This window comes from Bombina bombina, chromosome 5 (assembly GCF_027579735.1).
Source record: "Bombina bombina isolate aBomBom1 chromosome 5, aBomBom1.pri, whole genome shotgun sequence".
Taxonomy (NCBI): domain Eukaryota; kingdom Metazoa; phylum Chordata; class Amphibia; order Anura; family Bombinatoridae; genus Bombina; species Bombina bombina.
The window spans coordinates 243,485,457-243,507,063 of record NC_069503.1 but is presented as its reverse complement, the minus strand read 5'-3'; the positions used below and the strand labels follow the sequence as shown (position 1 = coordinate 243,507,063).

Genomic DNA, 21,607 nt, shown 5'->3' with positions numbered 1-21,607 from the left:
TGCATTTTCAAATAAAGATAGCAAGAGAACAAAGAAAACATAATTTATGTAAGAACTTACCTCATAAATTAATTTCTTTCATATTGGCAAGAGTCCATGAGCTAGTGACGTATGGGATATACAATCCTACCAGGAAGGGCAAAGTTTCCCAAACCCCAAAATGCCTATAAACACACCCCTCACCACACCCACAATTCAGTTTAACGAATAGCCAAGTAGTGGGGTGATAAAGAAAGGAGTAAAAAGCATCAACAAAGGAATTTGGAAATAATTGTGCTTTATACAAAAAAAATCATAACCACCATAAAAAGGGTGGGCCTCATGGACTCTTGCCAATATGAAAGAAATGAATTTATCAGGTAAGTTCTTACATAAATTATGTTTTCTTTCATGTAATTGGCAAGAGTCCATGAGCTAGTGACGTATGGGATAGCAATACCCAAGATGTGGAACTCCACGCAAGAGTCACTACAGAGGAAATATAAGTTTATTCTCATAAATAAAAGGAAAAACTTAAATCAAACTGAAACAGCTGCCTGAAGAACTTTTCTACCAAAAACTGCTTCCGAAGAAGCAAACACATAAAAATGGTAGAATTTAGTAAATGTTTGCAAAGAAGACCAAGTTGCTGCTTTGCAAATCTGATCAACTGAAGCTTCATTCTTAAAAGCCCAAGAAGTGGAAACTGATCTAGTAGAATGAGCTGTAATTCTCTGAGGCGGGCTTTACCCGACTCCAAATAAGCTTGATGAATCAAAAGCCTTAACCACGATGCCAAAGAAACAGCAGAATCCTTCTGACCTTTCCTGGAACCAGAAAAGATAACAACTAGACTAGAAGTCTTCCTGAAATCTTTACTAGCTTCAACATAATATTTCAGAGCTCTCACCACATCCAAAGAATGTAAAGATCTCTCCAAAGAATTCTTAGGATTAGGACACAAAGAAGGGACAACAATTTCTCTATTAATGTTGTTAGAATTCACAACCTTAGGTAAGAATTTAAATGAAGTCTGCAAAACTGACTTATCCTGATGAAAAATCAGAAAAGGAGATTCACAAGAGAGAGCAGATAATTCAGAAACTCTTGGGCAGAAGAGATGGGCAAAAGGAACAACATTTTCCAAGAAAGTAGTTTAATGTCCAAATAATGCATAGGCTCAAATGGAGTAGCCTGTAAAGCCTTCAAAACCAAATTAAGACTCCAAAGAGGAGAGATTGATATAATGACAGGCTTGATATAAACCAAAGCCTGTACAAAACAGTGAATATCAGGAAATGTAGCGATTTTTCTGTGGAATGAAACAGAAAGAGCAGAGATTTGTCCTTTCAAGGAACTTGCAGACAAACCTTTATCCAAACCATCCTGAAGAAACTGTAAAATTCTAGGAATTCTAAAAGAATGCCAAGAGAATTTATGAGAGGAACACCATGAAATGTAAGTCTTCCAAACTCAATAATAAATCTTTCTAGAATCAGATTTACGAGCCTGTAACATAGTATTAATCACTGAATCAGAGAAACCTCTATGACTAAGGTGTTCAATTTCCATACCTTTACCTTTTCAAACTTAATGATTTAAGATCCTGATGGAAAAACGGACCTTGAAACAGAAGGTCCGGTCTTAATAGAAGTGGCCAAGGTTGGCAACTGGACATCCGAACAAGATCCGCATACCAAAACCTGTGAGGCCATGTTGGAGCCACCAGCAACACAAACAATTGTTCCATGATGATTTTGGAGATCACTCTTGGAAGAAGAACTAGAGGCGGGAAAATAAAGGTTGATAACACCAAGGAAGTGTCAATGCATCCACTGCTTCCGCCTGAGGATCCCTGGACCAGGACAGGTATCTGGGAAGTTTCTTGTTTAGATGAGATGCCATCAGATCTATTTCTGGAAGACCCCACATCTGAACAATTTGAGAGAACACATCTGGGTGGAGAGACCACTCCCCCGGATGTAAAGTCTGACGACTTAGATAATCCGCTTCCTAATTGTCTATACCTGGGATATGAAACGCAGAAATTAGACAGGAGCTGGATTCCGCCCAGACAAGTATCCAAGATACTTCTTTCATAGCTTGAGGACTGTGAGTCCCACCCTAATGATTGACATATGCCACAGTTGTGATATTGTCTGTCTGAAAACAAATGAACGGTTCTCTCTTCAATAGAGGCCAAAACTGAAGAGCCCTGAGAATCGCATGGACTTCCAAAATATTTATTGGTAATCTCGCCTCTTGAGATTTCCAAACCTGTTGTGCTATCAGAGATCCCCAAACAGCTCCCCAACCTGAAAGACTTGCATCTGTTGTGATCACAGTCCAGGTTGTACAAATGAAAGAGGCTCCTAGAACAATACGATGGTGATCTAACCACCAAGTCAGAGATAGTCGAACATTGAGATTTAAGGATATTAATTGTGATATCCTTGTATAATCCCTGCACCATTGGTTCAGCATACAAAGCTGGAGAGGTCTCATATGAAAACGAGCAAAGGGGATCGCGTCCAATGCTGCAGTCATGAGACCTAAAACTTCCATGCACATACAGTAGCCACTGAAGGGAATGACTGAGACTAAAGGTTCCGACAGGCTGCAACCAATTTCAAACGTCTCTTGTCTGTTAGAGACAAAGTCATGGACACTGAATCTATCTGGAAACCTAAAAAGGTTACCCTCGTCTGAGGAATCAAGAACTTTTTGGTAAATTGATCCTCCAACCATGTTTTTGAAGAAACAACACTAGTTGATTCGTGTGAGATTCTGCAGCACGTAAAGACTGAGCAAGTACCAAGATATCATCCAAATAAGGAAACACCGCAATACCCCGCTCTCTGATTACAGAGAGTAGGGCACCAAGAACCTTTGAAAAGATTCTTGGAGCTGTCGCTAGGGCAAAAGGAAGAGCAACAAATTGGTAATGCATGTCTAGAAAAGAGAATCTCAGAAACTGATAATGATCTGGATGAATCGGAATATGAAGATATGCATCCTGTAAGTCTATGGTGGACAGATAATAGTCACAATTTTGAAAGTTTGTACTCTTACATATTGATTCAAAATTTTTAGATCCAAAACTGGTCTGAATGAATTTTCTTTCTTTGGAACAATGAATAGATTTGAATAAAACCCCGAAACGGAACTGGCATGATTACCCCCGATTACTCCAGGTCTAAAACACACTTCAGGAAAGCCTGAGCCTTTACTGGGTTTGCAGGGATGCGTGAGAGAAAAAAATCTTCTCACAGGCGGTCTTACTCTGAATCCTATTCTGTAACCCTGACAGACAATACTCTGAATCCATTGATTTTGGACCGAATTGGTCCTAACATCTTTGAAAAATCTTAATCTGCCCCCTACCAGCTGAGCTGGAATGAGGGCCGCACCTTCATGCGGACTTGGGGGCTGGCTTTGATCTCTTAAATGGCTTGGATTTATTCCAATTTTAGGAAGGCTTCCGATTGGAAACAGATTTCTTGGGGGAGGGATTAGGTTTTTGTTTCTTATTTTGTTGAAAGGAACGAAAACGGTTAGAAGCTTTAGATTTACCCTTAGGTCTTTTATCCTGAGGCAAAAAAACTCCCTTCCCCCCCAGTGACAGTGGAAATTATTGAACCCAACTGAGAACCAAATAACTTATTACTTTGGAAAGAAAGAAATAGCAATCTGGACTTAGAAGTCATGTCAGCATTCCAAGATTTAAGCCACAAAGCTCTTCTAGCTAAAATAGCTAAAGACATAGATTTAACATCAATGTTGATGATATAAAAAATGGCATCACAAATAAAATTATTAGCATGTTGAATCAAGTTAACAATGCTAGACAAATCATGATCCGATACTTGTTGCGCTAAAGTTTCCAAACCAAAAAGTTGAAGCAGCTGCAACATCAGCCAAAGAAATTGAAGGCCTGAGAAGATGACCTGAATATAAATAGGCTTTCCTTAGATAAGATTCAAGTTTCCTATCTAAAGGATCTTTAAAAGAAGTACTATCTTCCGTAGGAATAGTAGTACGTTTAGCAAGAGTAGAGATAGCCCCATCAACTTTGGGGATCTTTTCACAAAACTCCAAAGTAACTGCTGGCAAAGGATACAATTTTTAAAACCTTGAAGAAGGAATAAAAGAAGTACCAGGCCTATTCCATTCCTTAGAAATCATATCAGAAATAGCATCAGGAACTGGAAAAACCTCTGGAATAACCACAGGAGGGTTATAAACAGAATTGAAACGTTTACTAGTTTTAATATCAAGAGGACTAGTTTCCTCCAATTCCAATGTAATCAACACTTATTTTAACAAAGAACGAATATACTCCATTTTAAATAAATAAGAAGATTTGTCAGTGCCAATATCTGAGGCAGGATCTTCTGAACCATATAGATCCCCATCAGAGAAAGATAATTCAGCATGTTGCCGGTCATTTGAAATTTCATCAATTTTATGAGAAGTTTTAAAAGATTTTTTACGTTTATTAGAAGGCGGGATGGCAGACAAGGCCTTCTGAATACAATCAGAAATAAATTCTTTTAAATTTACAGGTATATCTTGTGCATTAGATGTTGAGGGTACAGCAACAGGTAAAGAACTACTACTGATGGATACATTCTCTGCATGTAAAAGTTTATCATGACAACTATTACAAACCACAGCAGGAGATATAACCTCCACAAGTTTACAACAAATGCATTTCCCGCCTTCTAATAAACGTAAAAGGTCTTTTAAAACTTCTCATAAAATTGATTAAATTTCAAATGACCGGCAACATGCTGAATTATCTTTCTCTGATGGGGATCTATCTGGTTCAGAAGATCCTGCCTCAGATATTGACACTGACAAATCTTCTTATTTATTTAAAATGGAGTATATTCGTTTTGGTAGAACTGTTATCAGGCAGCAGGGTTCCAACAGTGATTTCTGGGACAGGATAAGAGAAAAAAACAACATAAATCAAAATGATCAATTTCCTTATATGGCAGTTTCAGGAATGGGAAAAAATACAAACAGCATAGCCCTCTGATAGAGAAAAAAAGGCAAGAGGTATATAGCAATGGGGTCTTAAATAATGAAAATATTTGGCGCCAAGTATGACGCACAACAAACAGAAAATATTTTTTGGAGCCAAAAACATCCGGAAATGACACACTTGTGTCACAGATGACGCAACCTTGTGAAGGACGAATTTGTGTCAACGAACGTAACTTAGCGCCAAAAAAATCTTGCACCAAGAATGACGCAATAAAATTTGGCATTTTGCACCCTCGCGAGCCTAATTCTGCTCGCAAATTTAAAAAAGACAGTCAATTTGAAAAAGAGACTATACCCCAGGTAAGAAATACATTTTTCCTAAAAAAAAAGCATTTCCCAGATATGAAACTGACAGTCTGCAAAAGGAAATATAGTGAAAACCTGAATCATGGCAAATATAAGTACAATACATATATTTAGAACTTTATATAAATACATAAAGTGCCAAACCATAGCTGAGAGTGTCTTAAGTAATAAAAACATACTTACCAAAAGACACCCATCCACATATAGCAGATAGCCAAACCAGTACTGAAACGTTTATCAGTATAGGTAATGGAATATGAGAGTATATTGTCGATCTGAAAAGGGAGGTAGAAGATGAATCTCTACAACCGATAACAGAGAACCTATGAATAGATCCCCGTGAGGAAAACCATTGCATTCAATAGGTGATACTCCCTTCACATCCCTCTGACATTCACTGTACACTGAGAGGAATCGGGCTTCAAAATGCTGAGAAGCATATAACAATGTAGAAATCTTAGCATAAACTTACTTAACCCACATCCATAGGAGGCCAAAGTTTGTAAAACTAAATTGTGGTGTGGTGAGGGGTGTATTTATAGGCATTTTGGGTTTGGGGAAACTTTGCCCCTCCTGGTAGGATTGTATATCCCATACGTCACTAGCTCATGGACTCTTGCCAAGTACATGAAAAGAAAGTCAGACGGCAAGTCACCCTGAGTTGTCTTACTGGAGATCGACCCAGCCCTGATCCTTTGGTGGAGACGCTGTTTCTTTGCACCAGGTAGCCTGTGTGATTTAGACAGGCAAGGGAGAGAGCGAAGGAGTCCACCCGCTCTCCCAGTAAGTGCTATTCGCCTAATTGGTCTACCCTCCTCCCACAGGTGCTGCGTGAGTGGGACCATCAAGTTGCTTTTACCGGAGAGGGCAAGCTGGGCAGGTACAACTTGGAGAAACGTCCTGGAGACCCGGTGCTGCAAACTCTCCAATTGGTTTATCCCCCTACCACTAATGCTGCGTGAGGGGGACCAACATTACACTCTAACCGGAGCGGTCAAGCTGGGCAGGCACACTCCGGAGGAATGCCCTGGATGACCCAGTGGTGTAAAATTCAATGACCCGAGGTGGGCAACTTATCCCTTCCACCAGCCCTGCTTCGTCTCACATTGACTTAAGGAGCAATTGTGGATCCTTCTTTTCGCACAACAGCGGGGGTAACAGGACACAGCAAAGAGAATTGAAACAGGCCCAGGGCTGTTAAAGTCAGGTCAGCAGGATATCTTTACTGTGATATCACTCAAACTGTGAGTAGCAAAAAAGAAAAATGTTAACCCTGAGGTTTTCTTAAATTTTTCAAAAGTCACGTTAAGTCTGGACTTTCCTAAAAATGCAAACCATATTTTTTGCCTCAGTGCCTTACCATGAAAGTTAAGCTGTGGGTCATCAGATCTTAGGACCTAGTATCTTTGCAAGGGGGTTGATTACCCCCTTAATCATAAGACTAAATCAAAAGAAATTTTGGGCGTAAAAATGGTCTACCACTTATGACTTTTGTTCTCAGAGAGAGTGTAAAAAAACTAAATTTATGCTTACCTGATAAATTACTTTCTTTTACGATATGACGAGTCCACGGATTTCATCCTTACTTGTGGGATATTAACCTCCTGCTAACAGAAAGTGGCAAAGAGCACCACAGCAGAGCTGTATATATAGCCCCTCACCTTCCTCTCCACCCTCAGTCATTCGGCCGAAGGTATAGGAAGAGAAAAAGGAAAGGCTAAAAGGTGCAGAGGTGACTGAAGTTTACAAAAAATATAAAGAAAAAACAGTCTTAAAAAGAACAGGGTGGGCCGTGGACTCGTCATATTGTAAAAGAAAGTAATTTATCAGGTAAGCATAAATTTAGTTTTCTTTTACAAAGATATGATGACTCCACGGATTTCATCCTTACTTGTGGGAAACCAATACCAAAGCAATAGGACACGGATGAAAGGGAGGGACAAGACAGGAACCTAAACGGAAGGCACCACTGCTTGAAGAACCTTTCTCCCAAAGATAGCCTCAGAAGAAGCAAAAGTATCAAATTTGGAAAATTTGGAAAAAGTGTGAAGGGACGACCAAATCACAGCCTTAAAAATCTGTTCAACAGATGCATCGTTTTTAAAGGCCCATGTGGAAGCCACAGCCCTAGTAGAATGAGCCGTAATTCTTTCAGGAGGCTGCTGTCCAGCAGTCTCATATGCCAGGCGGATGATACTTCTCAGCCAAAAAGAAAGAGAGGAAGCCATAGCTTTCGGATCCAATACGCTTTCCAGAATAAACAATGAATAATGAAGATGATTGACGGAAATCCTTAGTTGCCTGTAAGTAAAACTAAGGGACAGTCAAGTCCAAAAAAAACTTTCATGATTTAAATAGGGTATGCAATTTTAAACAACTTCCCAATTTACTTTTATCACCAATTTTGCTTTGTTCTCTTGGTATTCTTAGTTGAAAGCTAAAACTAGGAGGTTCATATGCTAATTTCTTAGACCTTGAAGACTGCCTCTAATCTGAATACATTTTGACCACTAGAGGGCATTAGTTCACATGTTTCATATAGATAACATTGAGCTCATGCACGTAAACTGACCTAGGACTGAGCACTGATTGGCTAAACTGCATGTCTGCAGTCAAAAGAACTGAAATAAGGGGGGCAGTCAGCAGAAGCTTAGATACAAGATAATTACAGAGGTAAAAAGTATATTAATATAACTGTGTTGGTTGTGCAAAACTGGGGAATGGGTAATAAAGGCATTATCTTTCTTTTTAAACAACAAAAATTCTGGTGTTGACTGTCCCTTTAAGGAACGGACCACGTTCAAGTTATGTAACAGACGCTCCTTCTTAGAAGAAGGATAAGGATACAAGGAAGGATCAACAATTTCCTGATTAATATTCTTATTCGAAACAACCTTAGGTAATATACCCAGGTTTTGGTACTGTAATACCACCTTAAGTCATAATTGAAATATGAGATAAGGGCGAATCACACTGTCATGCTGAAAGCTCAGAAACTCTTCGAGCAGAAGAAATAGCAACCAAAAACAGAACTTTCCAAGATAATAGTTATAATATCTATGGAATGCATAGGTTCAAACGGAACCCCTTGCAGAACTCGAAGAACTAATTCAAACTCCCAGGGAGGAATAATAGGTCTAAATACAGGCTTAATTCTAGATAGAGCCTGACAAAAAGACTGAACATCTGATACATTTGCCAAACGTTTGTGAAACAGAATTGACAAAGCTGAAATTTGTCCCTTAAGGAAACTTGCTGATAACCCAAAAAACAAAATCCTAGGAATTCCTACTTACCCCATGAGTAACCCTTGTATTCACACCAATAAAGATATTTACTCCATATCTTATGATAGATTTTTCTAGTGACAGGCTTTCTAGCCTGTATCAAAGTATTGATAACTGAATCAGAGAATCATCGCTTCGATAAAATTAAGCGTTCAATCTCCACGCAGTCAGTAGCAGAGAAATTAGATTTGGATGTTGGAAAGGACCTTGAATGAGAAGGTCCTGTCTCAACGGAAGTTTCCACGGTGGCAGAGAGGACATGTCCACTAGATCCGCATACCAAGTCCTGCGTGGCCACGCAGGTGCTATCAGGATCACTGAAGCTCTCTTCTGTTTGATTCAAGCAATCACGCGTGGGAGGAGAGGAAACGGCAGAAACACATAAGCTAAACTGAACAACCAAGGTACTGCCAAGGCATCTATCAGTTCGGCCTGAGGATCCCTTGACCGGAATCCGTATCTTGGAAGCTTGGCATTCTGACGAGATGCCATCAAATCCAATTCCGGTCTGCCCCATCTGAGAATCAATGAGGCAAATACCTCCGGGTGAAGTTCCCACTCCCCCGGATGAAAAGTCTGTCATACTTAGAAAAATCTGCTCCCAGTTCATCTACCCCTGGAATGTAGATCGCTGACAGATGACGAGTTGGCCTCTGCCCAACTGATTATCTTGGATACTTCTATCATCGCTAAGGAACTCTTGTTCCCCCTTGATGATTGACATATGCCACAGTCATTATGTTGTCCGATTGGAATCTGATGAATTTGGCCGAAGCCAACTGAGGCCACGCCTGAAGCGCATTGAATATTGCCCTCATTCCAAAATATTGATTGGAAGTAGAGACTTCCACTTGAGCCCAAACACCCTGAGCCTTCAGGGAATTCCAAACAGCACCCCAGCCCAGAAGGCTGGCATCTGTTGTCACTATCCACCCTCGAGGTCTGCGGAAACAAGTCCCCCTGGGACAGATTGATCCGGCGACAACCACCAAAAGAAGTGAACTCTCTCTATCTTCACCTTCCAGCCGTGCGTTCTCAGAAAAGACAACAACACTGTCTCCGTGTGAGATTTTGTCAGATGATATGTTGACGCCTGAATCAGAATATCGTCCCAGCTAAAGCGCCACCGCTATCCCTTGCGGTCTGAGAACCGCCAAAAAGAGACCCTAGATCCTTTGTGAAGATTCTGTGTGCTGTGGCCAACCCCGAAAGGAAGAGCCACGAACTGATAATGTTTGTCCAAGAAGGCAAACCTTAGTAACCGATGATGATCTTTGTGGATTGAAATATGAAGGTAAGCATCCCTTCAAATCCACGTAGTCATATATTGACCCTCTTAGGATCATTGGCAAAATCATTCGAATTGTCTCCATCTTGAATGATGGAGCTCTTAGAAATTGTTAAGGACACTTGAGGTCCAAAATGGATCTGAACGTTCCCTCTTTTTTGGGGACCACAAAATAGGTTTGAGTAAAAACCCCTGTCCCTGTTCCAATTTTTGGAACAGGAACAGATTACTCCCATAGTAAAAAGGGTCTTTTACACAGCGTAAGAACGCCTCTCTCTTTATCTGGTTTTGCAGATATATTTTGAAAGATGAAATCTCCCTCTTGGAGAAAATCCTTGAATTCCAATTGATAACCGTGAGTCACTATTTCTAGTGCCCAGGAATCCTGAACATCTCTTGCCAAAGCCTGAGCAAAGAAAGAAAGTCTGCCCCCTACTAGATCCGGTCGCAGTTCGGGGGCCACCCCTTCATGCTGTCTTAGGACAAACAGTGGGTTTTTTGGATTGTTTACCCTTATTCCCTTTCTGATTGGGTCTCCAGACTGACTTAGATTGGGAAAAATTTCCCTTCCTGCATTGTGGAAAAAGAGAAGAAGCGGGGGATCCTTTAAAGTTTCCGAAAGGAAACGAAAATTATTCTGTTTACCCCTCATTTTAACCGACCTATTCTGAGGTAGGGCATGGCCCTTACTCCTCCTGTAATATCAGAAATGATCTCCTTCAATTCTGGCCCAAAAAGGGGTCTTGCCTTTAAAGTGAATAGCTTAAAAGCTGATGTTTTGATGGAACACATCAGAAGACCAAGATTTGAGCCACAATGCTCTACGTGCTAAAATAGCAAATCCTGCATTTTTTGCCGCTAATTTAGCAATTTGAAAAGCGGCATCAGTAATAAAAGAATTAGCTAGCTTAAGAGCCTTAAATTCTATCTAGAATGTCATCTAATGGAGTCTCCACCTTAAGAGACTCTTCTAGAGCCTCAAACCAAAAAGGCTGCTGCAGTAGTTACTGGAACAATGCAAGCCCTGTAGGTTGTAAAAGAAATCCCTGATTAACAAATAATTTCTTAAGTAGACCCTCTAATATCTTATCCATATGGTCCTTGAAAGCACAACTATCCTCAATGGGTATAGTAGTACGCTTACCTAGGGAAGAAATAGCTCCCTCTACCTTAGGAACCGTTTGCCATGAGTCCCGAATGGTATTCTGATATAGGAAACATTTTCTAAGAATTAGGAGAGGGAGAAAAACGGTATACCTGTCTATCCCATTCCTTACTAATAATTTCCGAAATTCTCTTAGGAACCGAAAAAACATCAGTGTAAGGTAGGAACTTCCAAATATTTATCCATTTTACAACAATTTCTCTGGAGGAATCACAATAGGATCACAATCATCCAGAGTCGCTAAAAACCTCCCTAAGCAACAGGCGGAGGTGTTCAAGCTCAAATTTAAAATGACATAGCATCCGAATCTGTCTGAGGCAAAACATTCCCTGAATCAGAAATTTCACCCTCAGCACAGTAAATTCCCTGATCCCCAACTCAGAGCACTGTGAGGAAACATCGGAAATAGCTAATAAAGCATCAGAGGATTCAGTATTTACATTAATATTTGACCTACTGCGTGTACCCTGCAACACTGTAATTTAGACAATACCTCTGTAAGGGTAGTTGACATAACTGCAGCCATCTCTGCAGAGTAAAAGGAATAGACGCACTAGAAGTACTAGTACATTGTGTGGGCGTTTAAAGGTTGTGACACTTGGGGAGAATTGGATGGCATATCCTGATTCTCGTCAGACTGAGAATCATCCTTAGGCACACTTACTTTATTTAAAATATGCTTTTTACATTGTAAAGCCCTTTCTAGTACAAAGTTACACAATGTTAGAAGGGGTTGCAACAATAGCTTCTAAACACATAGAACAATGAGAAAACTCAATGTCAGACATGTTGAACAGACTAGTAATACCACCGCAAAAAGTCATTTAAACACTTATTTATAGCATAAAATTAAACATAGAAAAAACGTATAATGTGCCTTTAAGAAAGAAAAAGTGAACAATTTTTCCAAAATGCACAAAAAACGTTAAATTATTCCCAAATTTAACTTAATATCGATGGATAAATCCAAAAATTACTGCACCCAGAAGTAAGGGCAGAAATAAAGCTTTAGAAGTACTTAATCACATCTAGTCAAAAGATAGATAAAAATACCCTCTGCACCAACCCTTCAGACCAGCTACACAGTCCAGGAGCCACCGAGTTACTGTTTGCTGCTGCTAAGCTTGAAGGAAGTGCGCCAAAATAGGCTCCGCCCCTTAATATCAAAAGTCGGAGTAGGCCCAAACAACACCGCATGGAAATGCGGTTTTGCACTAAAGTAAAAATACACACACAATACAACCCTCAAGCATAAAACCAATAAGTTATAAGTGCCAAAAAAGCATAAAACCAATAAGTTATAAGTGCCAAAAAATAAAAAACATAAAACATCGTTTTTTATATTGTCTCCCATGTCACATAATGCCCAAATATCAACTAATGATAAATATAATATAGGGACTCCAGTAACACCCCTCTTATTAAAAACATAATTTATGTAAGAACTTACCTGATAAATTCATTTCTTTCATATTAGCAAGAGTCCATGAGCTAGTGATGCATGGGATATACATTCCTACCAGGAGGGGCAAAGTTTCCCAAACCTCAAAATGCCTATAAATACACCCCTCACCACACCCACAAATCAGTTTAACGAATAGCCAAGAAGTGGGTGATAAGAAAAAAGTGCGAAAGCATAAAAAATAAGGAATTGGAATAATGTGCTTTATACAAAAAAAATCATAACCACCACAAAAAGGGTGGGCCTCATGGACTCTTGCTAATATGAAAGAATGAATTTATCAGGTAAGTTCTTACATAAATTATGTTTTTCTTTCATGTAATTAGCAAGAGTCCATGAGCTAGTGACGTATGGGTTAATAAATACCCAAGATGTGGAACTTCCACGCAAGAGTAAACTAGAGAGGGAGGGATATAAAATAAAGACAGCCAATTCCGCTGAAAAACAATCCACACCCCAAAATAAAGATTTAATCTTATAATGAAAAAAACTAAGTTATAAGCAGAAGAATCAAACTGAAACAGCTGCCTGAAGTACTTTTCTACCAAAAACTGCTTCAGAAGAGGAAAACACATCAAAATGTAGAATTTAAGTAAAAGTATGCAAATAAGACCAAGTTGCTGCTTTGCAAATCTGATCAACCTAAGCTTCATTCCTAAACGCCCAGGAAGTAGAAACGGAACCTAGTAAAATGAAGCTGTAATCCTTTGAGGCGGAGTTTTAACCCGACTCAACATAAGCATGATGAATCAAAGACTCTAACCAGATGCCAAAGAAATGGCAGAAGCCTTCTGCCTTTCCTGGAACCAGAAAAGATAACAAATAGAAGTATTTCGGAAATCTTTAGTAGCTTCAACATAATATTTCAAAGCTCTAACTACATCCAAAGAATGCAACGATCTTTCCTTAGAATTCTTAGGATTAGGACACAACGAAGGAACCACAATTTCTCTACTAATGTTGTTAGAATTCACAACCTTAGGTAAAAATTTAAATGAAGTTCTCAACACCGCCTTATCCTGATGAAAAATCAGAAAAGGAGACTCACAAGAAAGAGCAGATAATTCAGAAACTCTTCTAGCAGAAGAGATGGCCAAAAGAAACAAAACTTTCCAAGAAAGTAATTTAATATCCAGAGAATGCATAGGTTCAAACGGAGGAGCCTTGAAGAGCCCCCAGAACCAAATTCAAACTCCAAGGAGGAGAAATTGACTTAATGACAGGTTTTTATACGAACCAAAGCCTGTACAAAACAATGAATATCAGGAAGATTAGCAATCTTTCTGTGAACAGCACAGAAAGAGCAGAATTTGTCCTTTCAAGGAACTTGCAGACAAACCTTTATCCAGACCATCCTGAAGAAACTGTAAAATTCTAGGAATTCTAAAAGAATGCCAAGAAAAAATGATGAGAAGAACACCAAGAAATGTAAGTCTTCCAGACTCGATAATATATCTTCCTAGACACAGATTTACGAGCCTGTAACATAGTATTAATTACGGAGTCAGAGAAACCTCTATGACTGAGAATCAAGCGTTCAATCTCCATACCTTCAAATTTAATGATTTGAGATCCTGATGGAAAAAAGGACCTTGCGACAGAAGGTCTGGTCGTAACGGAAGAGTCCACGGTTGGCAAGTAGCCATCCGAACAAGATCCGCATACCAAAACCTGTGAGGCCATGCTGGAGCCACCAGCAGCACAAACGAACGCTCCTTTAGAATCTTGGAGATCACTCTTGGAAGAAGAACTAGAGGCGGAAAGATATAGGCAGGATGATACTTCCAAGGAAGTGACAATGCATCCACTGCTTCTGCCTGAGGATCCCTGGATCTGGACAGATACCTGGGAAGCTTCTTGTTTAGATGAGAAGCCATCAGATCTATTTCTGGAAATCCCCAGATTTGAACAACCTGAAGAAATACCTCTGGGTGAAGAGACCATTCGCCCGGATGTAAGGTCTGACGACTGAGATAATCCGCTTCCCAATTGTCTATACCTGGGATGTGAACCGCAGAAATTAGACAGGAGCTGGATTCCACCGATGCAAGTATTCGAGATACTTCTTTCATAGCCAGAGGACTGTGAGTCCCTCCTTGATGATTGACATATTCCACGGTTGTGACATTGTCCGTCTGAAAACAAATGAACGACTCTCTCTTCAGAAGAGGCCACGACTGAAGAGCTCTGAAAATCGCACGGAGTTCCAAAATGTTGATTGGTAATCTCGCCTCCTGAGATTCCCAAACCCCCTGCGCTGTCAGAGACCCCCATACAGCTCCCCAACCTATCAGACTCGCATCTGTTGAGATCACAGTCCAGGTTGGAAGAACAAAAGAAGCCCCTTGAACTAAACGATGGTGATCTGTCCACCACGTCAGAGAGTGTCGTACAATCGGATTTAAAGATATTAACTGTGATATCTTCGTATAATCCCTGCACCACTGGTTCAGCATACAGAGCTGAAGAGGTCGCATGTGAAAACGAGCAAAGGGGATCGCGTCCGATGCAGCAGTCATAAGACCTAGAATTTCCATGCATAAGGCTACCGAAGGGAATGATTGAGACTGAAGGTTTCGACAAGCTGAAACCAATTTCAGACGTCTCTTGTCCGTCAGAGACAAAGTCATGGACACTGAGTCTATCTGGAAACCTAAAAAGGTTACCCTTGTCTGAGGAATCAATGAACTCTTTGGTAAATTGATCCTCCAACCATGTTCTTGAAGAAACGATACAAGTTGATTCGTATGAGATTCTGCTAAATGTGAAGACTGAGCAAGTACCAAGATATCGTCCAAATAAGGAAATACCACAATACCCTGTTCTCTGATTACAAATAGAAGGGCACCGAGAACCTTTGTAAAAATCCTTGGAGCTGTTGCTAGGCCGAACGGCAGAGCCACAAACTGGTAATGCTTGTCTAGAAAAGAGAATCTCAGAAACTGAAAGTGATCTGGATGAATCGGAATATGCAGATATGCATCTTGTAAATCTATTGTGGACATATAATGCCCTTGCTGAACAAAAGGCAGAATAGTCCTTATAGTTACCATTTTGAATGTTGGTATCCTTACATAACGATTCAATATTTTTAAATCCAGAACTGGTCTGAAGGAATTCTCCTTCTTTGGTACAATGAATAGATTTGAGTAAAACCCCAGACCCTGTTCCAGAACTGGAACTGGCACAATTACTCCAGCCAACTCTAGATCTGAAAAACATTTCAGAAACGCCTGAGCCTTCACTGGATTTGTTGGAACGCGAGAAAGAAAAAATCTTCTTGCAGGAGGCCTTATCTTGAAACCTATTCTGTACCCTTGTGAAACAATGTTCTGAATCCAAAGACTGTGAATCGAATTGATCGAAATTTCTTCGAAAAATCGTAATCTGCCCCCTACCAGCTGAGCTGGAATGAGGGCCGCACCTTCATGTGGACTTGGGAGCTGGCTTTGTCTTTCTAAAAGGCTTGGATTTATTCCAGACTGGAGATGGTTTCCAAACAGAAACCGTTCCTTTAGGGGAAGGATCAGGCTTTTGTTCCTTATTCTGACGAAAGGAACGAAAACGATTAGCAGCCCTATATTTAACTTTGGATTTTTTATCCTGGGGTAAAAAAGTTCCTTTCCCCCCCAGTAACAGTTGAAATAATAGAATGCAACTGTGAACCAAACAATTTATTACCTTGGAAAGAAAGGGAAAGCAAAGTTGACTTAGAAGACATACCAGAATTCCAAGTTTTAAGCCAGCTCTTCTAACTAAAATAGCTAAAGACATATACCTGACATCAACTCTAATGATATCAAAGATGGCATCACAAATAAAGTTATTAGCATGTTGAAGAAGTTTAACAATGCTATGAGTATTATGATCTGTCACTTGTGCTAAAGCCTCCAACCAGAAAGTTGAAGCTGCAGCAACATCCGCCAAAGATATAGCAGGTCTAAGTAGATTACCTGAACATAAATAAGCTTTTCTTAGAAAGGATTTAATTTTCCTATCTAAAGGATCCTTAAAGGAAGTACCATCTGCCGTAGGAATAGTAGTACGTTTAGCAAGAGTAGAGATAGCCCCATCAATCTAAGGGATTTTGTCCCAAAACTCTAATCTGTCAGATGGCACAGGATACAATTTCTTAAACCTTTTAGAAGGAGTAAATGAATTACCCAGATTATTCCATTCTCTAGAAATTACTTCAGAAATAGCATCAGGGACGGGAAAAACTTCCGGAATAACTATGGGAGGTTTAAAAAACTGAATTTAAACATTTAGATTTAGTATCAAGAGGACTAGATTCCTCCATTTCTAATGCAATTAAGACTTCTTTAAGCAAAGAACGAATAAATTCCATTTTAAATAAATATGAAGATTTATCAGTGTCAATATCTGAAACAGAATCCTCTAAACCAGAAAAATCATCATCAGAAACAGAATCAGAATGATGATATTCATTTAAAAATTCATCTGAAATATGAGAAGTTTTAAAAGACATTTTACGTTTACTGGAAGGAGAAATAACAGACATAGCCTTCCTAATAGATTTAGAAACAAAATCTCTTATATTAACAGGAACACCCTGAGTATTAGATGTTGATGGAACAGCAACAGGTAATGGAACATTACTAATGGAAATACTATCTGCATTAGCAAGTTTATCATGACATTCATCACAAACTACAGCCGGAGGAACAGTTACCACAAGTTTACAACAAATGCACTTAACTTTGGTAGATCCAGCATCAGGCAACGTTTTTCCAGAAGTAGCTTCTGATCCAGGGTCAATCTGAGACATCTTGCAATATGTAATAGAAAAAACAACATATAAAGCAAAATCTATCAAATTCCTTAAATGACAGTTTCAGGAATGGGAAAAAATGCCAATGAACAAGCTTCTAGCAACCAGAAGCAAATAAACAATGAGACTTAAATAATGTGGAGACAATAATGCCGCCCAAATTTTTTAGCTCCAAAAAAGACGCCCACATTATTTGGCGCCTAAATGCTTTTTGGCGCCAAGAATGACGCCACATCCGGCGACGCCGACATTTTTGGCGCAAAACGTCAAAAAAATTACGCAATCACAAACAACTACCGGCGACAAGTATGACGCCGGAAATGACAAAGAAATTTTTTGCGCCTAACAGCCCACAGGAAAAAAAGTCAATTTTTAAGGTAAGAAAAAAATTAATTATTCATATGCATTATCCCAAATAATGAAACTGACTGTCTGAAATAAGGAATATTGATCATCCTGAATCAAGGCAAATAAATGTTTAAACACATATATTTAGAACTTTATATAAAAGTGCCCAACCATAGCTTAGAGTGTCACAAAAAATAAGGCTTACTTACCCCAGGACACTCATCTACATGTAGTAGAAAGCCAAACCAGTACTGAAACGAGAATCAGTAGAGGTAATGGTATATATAAGAGTATATCGTCGATCTGAAAAGGGAGGTAAGAGATGAATCTCTACGACCGATAACAGAGAACCTATGAAATAGATCCCATAGAAGGAGACCATTGAATTCAAATAGGCAATACTCTCTACACATCCCTCTGACATTCACTGCACACTGAGAGGAAAACCGGGCTCCAGCCTGCTGCGAAGCGCATATCAACGTAGAATCTAGCACAAACTTACTTCACCACCTCCACGGGAGGCAAAGTTTGTAAAACTGATTTGTGGGTGTGGTGAGGGGTGTATTTATAGGCATTTTGAGGTTTGGGAAACTTTGCCCCTCCTGGTAGGAATGTATATCCCATACGTCACTAGCTCATGGACTCTTGCTAATTACATGAAAGAAATAGGTTTTACTGCTTACCCCATTCCCATACAGGGAAATAATGCCAGCCAGTTCTGATACACCAAGTCTCCTCAGAAAAAAAGGCTGCACATACCTTTATGCTGCTTGTAGCATGAAACCGGTCTCCACACTGAAGATGTCTCATGGTTACCTTCAGAAGTCTTGTGAGAACCAACGTGGATCTTAGTTACAAATGCTAAGATCATCAAACCTCAGGGCAGAAATCTTCTTCCATATCCCCCTGAGGAAAATAGTACGCACCGGTACCATTTAAAATAAAAAACTTCTTGATTGAAGAAACTAAAACTAACACCTCACTTTACCATGTCTTCCTAGTATAACACAGGCAAAGAAAATGACTGAGGGTGGAGGGGAAGGGGAGGGGCTATATATACAGATCTGCTGTGGTGCTCTTTGCCACTTCCTGTTAGCAGGAGGTTAATATCCCACAAGTAAGGATGAAATCCGTGGACTCGCCATATCTTTGTAAAAGAAATGGAGAAAAGTTTTCTTATTGGGACCTTTGAATTTTCGATTGTGTGTTATACTGCTGGACAACACCTAAGGCACAAATTGCTGGCACACCGCCAGTTTAGCTATAGTACATTAAGAAATGAAAAAACCTATCATTTGGTCTCTCAAATATCCTGTGTCTTAAGTTATAATCCCACTTCAGAGTAATATTGCTAGCCATCACTTCATGAAAAATGTATATCTTTTTTATCACTCTTTTCCTCATTTATTCAATATCTGTTTAGGATTGGTTGTAACAGGTTTTACTAAATGTGGTTAACCTAGAGGTATTGTTAAGCCAGGATTTCAGCATAATATTTACTCTTTAAGACTCGTTACGCTAAGTTTAGTGATTTTTCATTGTATCTGTGAGCCAAGCTATAGTTGCAAGTCAGACCTCCTTACTGATACATAATTATACTTTATCAGCAACATCATTCAACATATATTTCAGTATTAGAAGCTGAAACCCTCTGGAACTTATATCTGGGAATTGGTAACTAACTAGAAATACCACCTAATTGCGATTAAAGATCTTAGAGGACGCAGTTTATTTAGCTACATTATGAGGCTGTTGGATAGAAGTTTATATCTGGGAAGCCTACAGGTATTTTACTTTTTAGATGTTTATTAGCATCTCACTGTCTCCTATTCCATATTTATTGCTTCCCAGGATCAGAAGCCTCGGCCTATCTCAATACCCCATTTACACCATACTTTAATAACCCTGCTGAATACTTTTAAAGTCCCGGAGAAGATAAGTTTTATCTCTTTGGGAATAAATTGATAAACAGGGACATATACTATTGTAAAAGACAGCAGACATATAGAGTCAAGCTGTATTTATTGTTCCCCTGAGTCTGGTGTATTGTTAGAGAGTAACCCCTCCCCTTACATTAAATCAGGGCAATAAAATAACCTCTGAACTAGAAAGTTATTGTATTACACAGCTATAGGTCTGTTACTGGTCAACTTTCGAATACTAGCTCTTTCGGTTAATTGTTACTTTTCTAGCATCTCTCTATTTTTCATAAAGATTCTGCATCATTACACTTCTGATAAATCTCACCCTGATGTATAGAAGTTAACAAACTGCTTCTTTGTCATTACTGGTCCTTAACACCTCATCACTCTTTATTAATTTTTAATTTTTTTTGGATTACCACTATCTACACTTACCTACACCCCCTCCCTCACTCACGCCCCCCCCCCCCCCCCTTTTATCACATTACATTAACTAAACACTGGACTTGTTCCCTTGCCACTATAATCACTGTTTATGGATACATTTCATAGTCTACTTACTCACAGTAATAGCACAACTCCAGTCATGGCAGCTAAGCATAGAGACAGAAAGACCAAAAACTCTATAGACACATTATTCGAAGTACATCCAGAATCAGGTAATATCATTAGACACAATGGTTCTCAAGACAATCAAATTTTAGTGGACAACATTATTAAAGCTCTGACCCCTAAGTTTGATCTACTTAAAGTGATGGTCAACTTTGATGAATAAAAGCCCAGTTTTTATAAAGTTTATAAAGCAGTTGTTTTGTTTAAAAACTTACCTCTCTCCTCTTCACAGCTGGAGAAGCTTCCCCCACCGCAGATCCTCTCTTCATACCTCAGCAAAGATGAATCCAGCTTCCTCCAATAACAGCTTCCCCCCCAAAGCAAACATTACCTGAGGCCATGCCGTGATTGGAGGAAGCTGGATTCTTCATAGCTGACGTATGAAGAGAGGTTTTGCGGGCGGGGGAAGCTGCTCCGGCTGTGAAGAGGAGAGAGGTAAGTTTTTAAACAAAATGGCTGCTATTTTTAAAAACTGGGCTTTCATTCATCAGAGTTGACCTTCACTTTAAAGCAGAAGTCCTCACTAACAAAAGAAGTTAGACAGTTTTCCACAAGAATCCAAGAAGCTGAGCAAAGCATATCCGACTTGGAGGATATAACAGTATCCCATGATTCTAAGATAGACAGTAACCACACTATTATTACCAAATTACAGAACAGAATAGAAGAGCTTGAAAACAGGTCAAGAAGAAACAATATTAGGATTATTGGGGTTCCCGAAAACAAAACTTATGAAGACCTGATAAAATGTATCACTCACACACTAACTGAGTATCCCCTCCTCAGTCCCACCAATCATAATCAAAAGAGCACACAGACAGGGAAAGCCATCTTCTAACCTCAAAGGGAGTATTAAACCAAGACCCATTATAGCCAAACTCCTGAATTTTCAGGACAAATACTTTAGAAAAAATCAACCAATATTTGTAGATGACTCTAAAATCTTACTATTCCAAGATTTCTCTTTTGAAGCGTCAGTGAAAAGGAGAGAGCTATCCCAGTCTGTGGAAAAATGATTAAGGCACGCCTTCAGGCCACGGTTATTTACCCAGCCAGACTAAGAGTGGTTTTGGAGGGCCAAACTTATTTATTTTACTTCGCTCTAGAGGCAGAGAAGGTTTGGGCTGATAAATGTCAAAACCAAAGCTGAAAATGTTATTAACCCTGCTGTTACAAGGTCTGGGCGGTCCCCAAATAGGGTTATTTAGAGATTGTGTTAAGAATTTATTTTATGACACCCCCCCTTCCTATTTATGTATCTTCAACTATGCCCCTTTGTGCAATTTTTTTGTGTGTGTTTTTGTTTTTTTTCCCACTCAAAGGAGGCGGACAGGTTATGGAGTAGCAGTCTTTAGACCGCTGCTTCATAACTGGTGTTTCTGGCGAGTCTAAAG

At 39.4% G+C, this 21,607-nt stretch overlaps 1 protein-coding gene across 2 annotated transcripts in view; it reads right to left on the bottom strand.

Moving 5' to 3' along the window:
• LOC128660205 (protein adenylyltransferase SelO) overlaps positions 1–21,607 on the bottom strand; it is a 170,363-nt gene that overhangs the window by 3,301 nt on the left and 145,455 nt on the right. The window lies entirely within an intron of this gene.